This window comes from Bison bison, unplaced genomic scaffold (genome assembly GCF_000754665.1).
Source record: "Bison bison bison isolate TAMUID 2011002044 unplaced genomic scaffold, Bison_UMD1.0 scf7180017864134, whole genome shotgun sequence".
NCBI lineage: Eukaryota > Metazoa > Chordata > Mammalia > Artiodactyla > Bovidae > Bison > Bison bison.
In genome coordinates, this window is record NW_011494706.1 from 7,787,037 (window position 1) to 7,797,497 (window position 10,461).

General features: G+C 40.4%; 1 pseudogene; it reads left to right on the top strand.

Moving 5' to 3' along the window:
• LOC104988482 overlaps nucleotides 1–10,461 on the top strand; it is a 14,644-nt pseudogene that overhangs the window by 3,588 nt on the left and 595 nt on the right.

Sequence of the window (10,461 nt, forward strand, 5' to 3'; positions counted from 1 at the left end):
TGAACGTGGTGTTGGAGAAGACTCTTGAGAGTCCCTTGGACAGCAAGGAGATTCAACCAGTCCATCCTAAAGGAAATCAGCCCTGAATATTCATTGGAAGGACTGATGCTGAAGCTGAGACTCCAATACTTTGGCCACCTGATGTGAAGAACTGACTCATTTGAAAAGCCCCTGATGCTGGGAAAAATTGAGGGTGGGAGGAGAAGGGGTCGACAGAGGATGAGATGGTTGGATGGCATCACCAACACAATGGACGTGAGTTTGAGTAAGCTCTGGAAGTTGGTGATGGACAGGGAGGCCTGGCCGGTCTATCGGACATGACTGAGTGACTGAATTGAACTGAAAGTGTTAACAGTAAGAGATCTCAGAGGTGATCTGGTTAATGTTTCTCTAGTATTACATAGAAAACGGAACTATTGATTTTTCCTCTAAAATTGGCTTTAGTCCCAATATTCTTTATTTTTTGAAAGCCCCTGGCACTCAGCCTGTAAGCCTGAAAGATCAGAAATTTAGGAGTTAGCCTCGATTCCCTCCTCTTGTGTGTGTCTGCAGTTCCCTCCTCTTATGCATGCATGCTCAGTCATTCAGTCATGTCTGACTCTTTGTGACCCCTTGGACTACAGCCTGCCAGGCTCCTCTGTGCATGGTATTTCCCAGGCAAGATATTGGAGTAGGTTGTCATTTCCTACTTCAGTGGATCTTCCCAACCTAGGGATTGAACCCAATGTAGGAGTTTTGGCAGGCAGATTCTTTATCACTGAGTCGTTCTCCTTTACTACTGAGTTCAGTTCAGTTCAGTTCAGTTCAGTCACTCAGTCGTGTCCAACTCTTTGCGACCCCATGAATCGCAGCACGCCAGGCCTCCCTGCCCATCACCAACTCCCAGAGTTCACTCAGACTCATGTCCATCGAGTCAGTGATGCCATCCAGCCATCTCATCCTCTGTCGTCCCCTTCTCTTCCTTTTTGTTCATGGGGTTCTCAAGGCAAGAATACTGAAGTGGTCTGCCATTCTCTTCTCCAGTGGACCACATTCTGTCAGATCTCTCCACCATGACCCGCCCGTCTTGGGTTTCCCCACGGGCATGGCTTAGTTTCATTGAGTTAGATAAGGCTGTGGTCCTAGTATGATTAGATTGACTAGTTTTCTGTGAGTATGGTTTCAGTGTGTCTGCCCTCTGATGCCCTCTTGCAACACCTACCATCTTACTTGGGTTTCTCTTACCTTGGGCTTGGGGTACCTCCACCTAAATAACACATCACCACCAAGTCTACTAATTCTGACTCTAAAATATGCCTTAAATCTGTCTACCTTTTCCCATTGCCACCACGCTGATCTAATTTATCTTGTTTCTCACTTGGAACTGCTACCAAGTGAGAGCAGTTTGTGGTAGGCTGTATAATACTTCTCCTCCTATCTCCCCAAAGATGTGCCGTGTTAATGCCCAGAATCTGTGAATATATTACCACACGTGGCAAAAGGGACTTTGCCGATGTAATTAAGGTTACAGATCTTCACATTATCCTGGATTATCTGGATGGGCCCAACCTAATCACATGTGTCCTTAAAGGCAAAGAATATTTCTTGGCTGAGTCAGAGGGATGTAATGGAACAAAAAGGAGGAGAGATTTGAAGAATGAGAAAGACTCAACCCACCATTGCTGGCTTTGAAGATAGAGGAAGGAGGCCACAAACCAAGGAATGTGGGTGGCTTCTAGAAGCTGAGAATGTCTGAGCTTACAGGGACAAGAAAACAGGGAGCTCAGCTCCACAGCCATAGGGAACTGAATTCTGCCAACAACCTGAATGAGCCAGAAATTGATTCTCCCTTTGAGCCTCCAGAAAAGAATGCAGTCCTGACGAGTGTAGCTTAGTGAGACATGTCAGACATCAGACCTGCAGAAATGTAGGATAGTAAATTTGTATTGTTTCACCTAATAAGTCCGTGATAGTTTATTCTAGCAGCAATTGAAAACCAATGCAATTTCTCTGAATTCTTCCTAAGTATTCTTCTAGCTCTTAAAACTCTTCTTCACAGGATAGCCAGAATGAACTTAGAAAACAAAAAACAAACAAATTTTGGGACTTCTCTGGTGGTCCAGTGGCTAAGATTCTGTGCTCCCAATGCAGGGGACCCAGGTTTGATCCCTGGTTAGGGAACTAGATCCCACATTGCCACAATGAAAAGATCCTGCATGCTGTAACTGAAGATCCCATGTGTTGCAACCAAGTTGAAGATCCTGAGTGCTGCAACTAAGACCTGGTGCAGCCAAAGAAATTTAAAAAAATTATATATATATGTATATATATGTTGTTTTGTTTTGTTTGTTAGTTGCTCAGTTGTGTTCGACTCTTTGTGATCCCACGAACTGTATGTGGCCCACTAGGCTTCTCTGTCCATGGAATTCTCCAGGCAAGAATACTGGAGTGGATCACCATTCCCTTCTCCAGGGGATCTTCCTCACCCAGGGATCGAACCCTGATCTCCTGCATCGCAGGCAGATTTTTTCATATTTTAAAAAACAAAACAAAATTTTGTCAGGTGACTTCCCAGTTGAAACTCCTTTCCATTGTGTTTAGAATAAAGTCCAAGCTCTTTTCTGTGACCCGGAAGCCCTGCATGCCCAGTCTCTCCAGTCCTGAAGTCAGGCTTCCTCTTCCATCTCACTGGCCTTTTGATTCTCTGAACTTGTTAAGCAGTTTCACACCCTGGGGTTTTCACAGATGCTTAGTGCTCTTCACATGCAGTCTCCTTCTCATTCTTCAATTATCTTCTTAAATGGTGCTAATAATATTTAATGATGTTAGAGAGGCCAAAGTGGCTTTTTCTCACTATCCCATTTAAATATGCTCCATTTTTCTTTATTTTACATTTAAAAAACTATTTCCTTCATAGTACTCTTCTTAACACAAAATCATGTTTGTTTATTTTTTGCGTATTTATTGTCTATTCTTTCAACTAAACTCTAGACTCAGGGAAACTGGGATGATGTTTATTTTGTATTCTCAATACCCAGTGTGCTGTCTAGCACATAGTAGATGCTCAATAAATAGTTTTATGAGTAAATAAATGGATACTGCTTCAATGGGATGTTTGTAGGCACTTTTCCAGGGAAATGGTTTTAGAGTCAAACAGGTTTGGGAAATTCAAAATTAAGCACAGTTAAATAGATCTTTTTACTGCTAGACTTTGCTGAGGCTTTAATTTGCAAGCAGATTATTCACTGCTAATGGGTCCTCAGTCTCTAAATGGGAGCAACTGTTTGTAGCTTTTCTCCTGTTTATTTGACCTGGAATTTCTTTTGCTTGGGGCACCTCTTAGGACAAGTGTTCTGTGATATGTCATTTGGCAAATGCCAGTGTATTTCAAGATCCCCACTTTGTTTTTTGGGTGTGCACCTTGCAGCATATGGGATCTTAGTTCCCCGACCAGGGATCAAACCTGCGCCCCCTGCAATGGAAGTGTGGCATCTTAACCACTGGACCAGGGAAGTCCCAAGATCGTCACTTTCTAGACAGGGAAACTGTGGCCCGGGAAGATTCTCTGACTTGCCTCGGTCTATTCTGTGAGTTTTTGTAGCAGTCAGGGCTTTCATCAAAGTCTACATTTTAAAGAATGTCTATAGCATCTTTAAACGATTAGCTGAATCAATAAGAAAAGTATTGGTTTAGAGTGAAAATTATAGATGAGAGTTAGAGCAGACTATATCAAGAAATTTGGCCTTCTTTGGAAATTGACATTTTTTGATAAAATACCACAACAGAGAAAAAGTTATTCAGATCCCATAATTTAAAATTTAAAAATGCTACCACACCCCTTAACCCCTGCCCAGATCAAAACAAAAATTCATACAATCTAGATTGCTCTAGCTGCCCAGGAGAGGAAGAAATCAGGCAAGGTCTGACTTTTATTTACTTCCCTGATTGCTATGTTCTTGTGGAAATTTTTGTGTGGGAATTCTGAGAGTGTCTGAGAGTAGAATCCAGATGTTCACTTTCAACATAGGGAATGAGTTGAGTGTTTAAGTGCCTGGCTTTGGAATCCTACAGCTGTGGGTGAGAGACCTCCCTCCATGTCTTACCACCTGTCACATGTAGTACATTATACCAAACCACTCCAAGCCTCTCTTTTCTGCAAACAGAAATAATATAAATTCCATCTTGTGCAATTGTGCAGATGAGATGATGCATGTAAAGAGCTCAGCACATTGCCTGGCCCCAACAAACACTTGTAAATGTGAATTAGTATTTTTAGGAGAAAGCTGTTGATGAGCATTTGTGGGATTTTTGAAAATACTGAGATAGGTTTCACAATTACTCATTGTTGTCCATTGATTGATTCAAGGTCTCTTTGTAAGACTGTGGAATTTGCAAACCATGGCCTCTGCCTTGGTTTTGAAAAATACCAGCTAAGAAAGAATAGAGTCCACATAAAGTTTCCATCTAGTTCACTTCCTGATCACTTAGTATTTTGCCTGTAAATGTTGAGTAAGATTCTTGGATCTAACGCAGCATAAACACACACTGGTCATGATTTAATGATAAGCAGCATAGTTAACACCTTGTATCACTAAGGGGTTGTTTCTCAGCTTTGATAGGGCAGATTCAGAGTGCCTTTATTAGGACTTAGAGTAGTCTTCTTCCTAAGGCATGGTCTTTCTAGGGTCTGTCAAATGCTCAGAGTGTCTAGTGAGCTCTCTCTACTTTGGCAGATTGAAACTTGAACATTTCCAGATCTTGTGTGAACTGTGGTAATTGTTCAGCCCATAGGTCCCTATAGTTGTTCTTTCCCTGGCTTTGTGGAGTCTTGTTCTATGCATCTGTTGCCTAGTATTCAGCCAAAGACTCAAGAGGGCCCCTGTGCAGGTTTCTGGAACTCCTTTTATTTCTTTATAGCACTTTTTTCAGGTTGGAATTGTGTGTTTGTACACACAAATTACCCAGCCCTTTTCTGTCTAGTACCGTGCCCCATGAATTCCAGCTGCCTCAGTGGCCTTGAATTCTGATCTGTTTCCTCCCACTCCACACTGAGATCTGCAAAGTACTTCCAGGCTCACCTTGTTCATTTCCCATCTTTCAGGGATCATATTTTGCCTGTTGTCCAACATCTGAAAACAGTTATTTCATATGTCTTGTCAGGTTTAATAATTTTAAGAGGAAAATTTCTCTGTGGTGACCAGAAGCATTAGTCGCTCTGTTGTGTCTGACTCTTTGTGACTCCATAGACTGTAGCCCACCTCTGTCCATGGGATTTTTCCAGGCAAGAATACTGGAGTGGGTTGTCATTTTCTTCTCCAGGTGGCCAGAAGTGGAAGTCCTTTTCCATTTTTAGTCCTCATTACTTTACCGCAGGATCTCTACAATGAAGAATCTCACCTCAGTGCTGTAGTGGTGAGAAATTTGCTTTCACACCATACACAAGTTTCTCTTATGACTAAGGGTCTGAGCAGGACAGGTGTAGGGTATGGATCAGAGAATCAGTCTATCATCAAGAACAGAACGAAATTAACTCATCAATAACTGAAGGAGTACATGTAGCTGTGTGCTTGATATATTTAAGATTCCAGATCATATAGATGATAGCCTATGTGATGGGTTCATTTCTGAACTCTTTTCTAATAAACCTTTATTAGAAACAACTTACTGATTATATTGGTGGTAATTGGAATCATTGTAATCTATGCTTATTTTCATGCTCTACAGCTAGAAAGGCTTGAATCTATCAGAAAAGGACAGGGCTTTCCTATGAGCAAAAACCTTCAAGGTACAGAGTCATGCAAGAAGGCATATTTTCTTTAGTCATCATAAGCACATTAATTATAATGAAATAAGCTAATAATATGGGGCTTCCCTGGCGGCTCAGTTGGTCAAGAATCCCCCCGCAATGCAGGAAAGCAGGAGACCAGGGTTTGACCCCTGGGTCAGGAAGATCCCCTGGAGGAGGAAATGGCAACCTACTCCAGTATTCTTGCCTAGAAAATTCCATGGACAGAGGAGCCTGGTGGGCTACATTCCATAGGGTCACAAGACTCAGACACAACTTAGTGACTAAACCAACCAATCAACAAAGCTAATAATATATTTCTATGCCAGTTTCTTCATATATTAACTTGAGTGAGACAATCACATATCGATATCTTTCATAAAGACGTATCAACAAGAATGGGCTATTTCATCCCATAGTATGACTAGGTAAAGAAAAATGCAATAAAATATGATTTAAAGGGCCTAAAGGCTTTCAGTCATAAAAATTGAAAAAAACTCAAGAAAAATAATTAGTTTGTTTTTCTTCTTGGTAGGTGGTAGGGACCCACTGGTGAGAAGATGTTCATTAGTAGGTTTTTGCTGCTAAGAATGTTTGCTGGCATCAGTGTAGAATGTTTATCTTTGCTTGCAAGTGATATTGCCTGTATCATGAATAACTATGAGGAAAACACAAAAGGAAAATTCCTAAATTTAAATTTGTGTATATATATTGCAGTTCTGTGTTTCAAGTGTCTAATGCCTATTAATTCAAATGCCATGATTTTCTTTTCTTCTCCACGATCATTTTGACTTGGATGAGTTTGGAAAAGCATTTGCAAGAAGATAAAACATCTTTGTTTTATGACTGGTCTGTGGGTCTACTGACTCTAGCCTTCTTAGGGCACTGAAATTTGAGAATTTCCTATCTATTTGTAACTTCAAATAATCTTTAAAAAGGAAACTGCTTTGATGTTTGCCTTTTCATTCTTTTGAGCGTGTAACTTTCTTATGCTAATTGTCTATATAATAATGTGCAATCATCTAATGAAGACGATGGAGTAGTTGGTATCATCCTCCTTTTACAGAGGAGGAATCAGAGGTTGGATGGAAGGATTTGGGAATTTGCCCATCATCACCCACAGACAATTAAGTGTCCTGATCACTAAAGAGTAGGTCTAGTAGAACGAGCACTGGTTGAATAGGAGGAAAAGACTTAATTGTAGTTCTTTCCCTGTCCTCAATTTAGGCTAATTTCTTATCTGAGCCTTATTTTCCTCATTTACAGAATACTGGGATAGGATAGGCAAGCTTCCAGGGCCTTTCAGCTGACATGTTATGGTCATTTGACTCCCTTTGACTTTTCTCCCAGAGTACATTACTTCCTTGGCCTTTTATCTGTAAATACCTGGGTCACGTTTGATTTGCATTTCTCCACTCTGCCTGTGCCCCAGTGATACATTTTTTTTGACTGTAAGTAGTTTTGCTGACCCCACTCCAGTACTCTTGCCTGGAAAACCCCATGGATGGAGGAGCCTGGTGGGCTGCAGTCCATGGGGTTGCGAAGAGTCGGAGACGACTGAGCGACTTCACTTTCACTTTTCACTTTCATGCACTGGAGAAGGAAATGGCAACCCACTCCAGTGTTCTTGCCTGGAGAATCCCAGGGACGGGGGAGCCTGGTGGACTGCTGTCTATGGGGTCGCACAGAGTCGGACACGACTGAAGCGACTTAGCAGCAGCAGCAGCAGTTTTTCTGAAAAGCTTAAAAGAAAAAAACATTTAGTCACATAGCCTGTGTTAACTGTGTGATTTAGAAGCTGTCTGGTTGACTTTCTCATTACTCTTTTAATATTTTACTATTGTAATAAATGGTATTTTTATTACAAATTTACCTAAGCTTATGTAGTTCAACTAAAGTATGGGAAAAGCCATCACTGTATTTTCAGATTCGGTCACCTGCAAATCCCTAAGTATTCACCATTGTTTTCATTACTATCACTTTTGTGATCATGGCTCTCATACTACCCTTATTACAATATGACAAGGGAAGGTAATCAATAACTTACCTTCCTTACAAAGATGGGGCTAGAAAAGAAAACTAAAGAATGGTTATTTCCATGCTGTTTTTTATATTCCTGAACTTAAGGACATTATGTTGAAGTATTTCAAGATAAAATATGTGCTTCAAAGTCTTCAAAATAATTAAAAAATATAATTGTAAAATAATGAAGAACTGCTAAGACTATTGGACCTTTCAACTAGGTTCTGAAATGCATACCAAAGTTTCGTGTTTTTGGAGCCCATTTCCGGACTTTTCTGTGACTGGTAAGTCTCTACTTTGCTATTAAAATTGTGATTTCAGTTTCAGACAGTTGAGCCATAAATTGCTGAGATCTGGGATAAATGGCCAATTATATTAGAACAAATGTCTATTGTTTTATTTGGGGGAGGGGAGAGTTCACTGTACTACTTACTTAGAGTGATTATTTCAAATTTTCCTCCTGAAGAAAAAGTCCATGCCGTATTTGTGGAAATGGTTAAGTGACCACAAGAACGAAGAATTCGAGGATGATTTAGTGCAGATCATCTTGCAGGTTTCCCGGCATGAGCATTTTAAACAGTCCTATGTTGCGTCCAAGTTTGCCAAAGTGTAATCTGTGAGCAATTGAGGCAAAATGAAAATCAGAAACCTAGGAGAGTAATATTGTTTTGGAATTGTTAAGCAAAAGACCTTGGTTTGGGTTGTTACGTCTGGAACCAAAATGTCACATGTGGCATACATCACTTGAAGTTTATTATTTTAACCTTTAGGCCTCCTTGTTGAAAATGTATGCTATTCTGTGCCTTGCATCCCGGTATAAGCATTTCTATTCTATTGTATGTGAGTCTGTGCCAGCTACATGGTGAGCATGGTGAAACCATAGCTTGGATGGCTAGAAGGGCCCCTCTGTGGTTCTGCCCTTTTACTGGAACTGCCAAACCCAATAGGTTCGAGGGGCTGCTTAAAAATGAAAGCATGGCACCAGGTAATTGAAACCATTCCCTACACATCTGGGGAAAAACCCAATCTAGTCACACTCTCTGCTGAAAAAGAAATCATCCCACGCTATTGCCAGGAGTTGCAGGAAAGTAAAAGTGGTGTCATTTTACGTTTACAGAAGCATTTAGCATTTTCTCGGACAGACTCAAAAGCTTGTGGTTACAAAGTGTGAAATTCTTATTAAAATTCCTCATGAAATCAACAGGACCCATGTCTGGCAATTGTTCCAAGGCCTCCTTTCTTTCCATTTGTACATTGTGGGAGTTATCCTACTGATCCATTCTCTTCTCCATAGCAAAGAAACCTACCCTACTTTCCCATTCATTTGCTAATTTGTCCTAGTCAGGAAAATTTTAATTTGTCATTCATGGTAAGTTTACCCTCAATGCCATGGCCTCCTTCATGCTGGCAAGAGGCAGATTGCCCTCTGGGATTAATCAATGGTTTTGACCCCAACAGAAGAGCTAGGTATGATGACAGGGAGTGTGTGTTTTGCTTTTAAATCTAAATAAAGATTTATGGATTCAGAATTTGATATCCTTGTGCAGAATTGTGAACCTTCCACATGCAGTCCAAAGTTACTTGCCAGCAATGGATTTGTATGTCCTCCAACGTTTCATGTTGCTTTCAGTGATAATAGTAATACGACACTCTATTTCTGAGCTTCTTTCACTATTGTGGTTATTCTTACAGTAATAGCTTTTGGGACAGATGGGGTAGGAATTATTTCTTCCACTTTGAAAATGAAGATCTTGAGGCTCAGAAAAGTTAATAGCTTACTCAAGGTTGCACAGCTTGTGAAAGTTGGACTTAGCTGTCAGACAGGTCTTCTCACCTTGAATCCTATATTTTTTCCATTAGCATGTGGTACCTCTTAGGTTTGTTACATCTTCTCACCAAAGAAAATTTTATTTTGGACAAGTTTTCAAAGCAGTTTTGATGGAATGTGTTCAAATGCTGTTTACATGGAACCGACAGCATGGAAATGTGCGATTTCTCAATCAGGATGGTGCTTGTTATCTTGGAATCCTGGAACTGTCGAGGATCAGTGTGAAATGGTTTCATCCTTCTCTGTTTGTCTAAGCGGAATAATTTGCCCGTTCTTTTGCTCTTGTACATTCTTCTATTTATAATATAGGTAGTCATGTATCTATATTTCTACATCTCAAATGTAAGCTCCTGATGCCCAGTTATCATCGTATTCATCTCTGTATGCTTCATTGAACTTTTTTCCAGTGTCTTGCATGACGTAAATACTCAGTGAATATTTAGTAAAAAGAATCAAAGATGAGATAGCAGGGTTTCAAGAGTCCAGATGTACTTCTGTGTACCATTTGTATCAGTCCTGCCCCGTATAACTTTCTGCAGTGATGGAAGTGCTTCATATTTGAGCTGTCCAACACAGGAGCCATTAGTGGCTAATGTGATTTGGGAACATAATTCTTTAATTAATATAAAGTAATTTAAATTTAAATAGCTGCATGTGGCTGATGGTTACTGTATTAGTTCAAATTTTCATGTATTTGAATGTTGTTGGATCTCTCAAATCTGACTGTATTTAGGTCCCTCGCTATATACAGGTGATTTTCACTATGTTTTTGGTGGGGTTGCAGAGCCAGTAAGGTGATGAGGGGTGCACAGAGACTTTCCCTTGCACCTGAGGTGGAGGTCCTCCC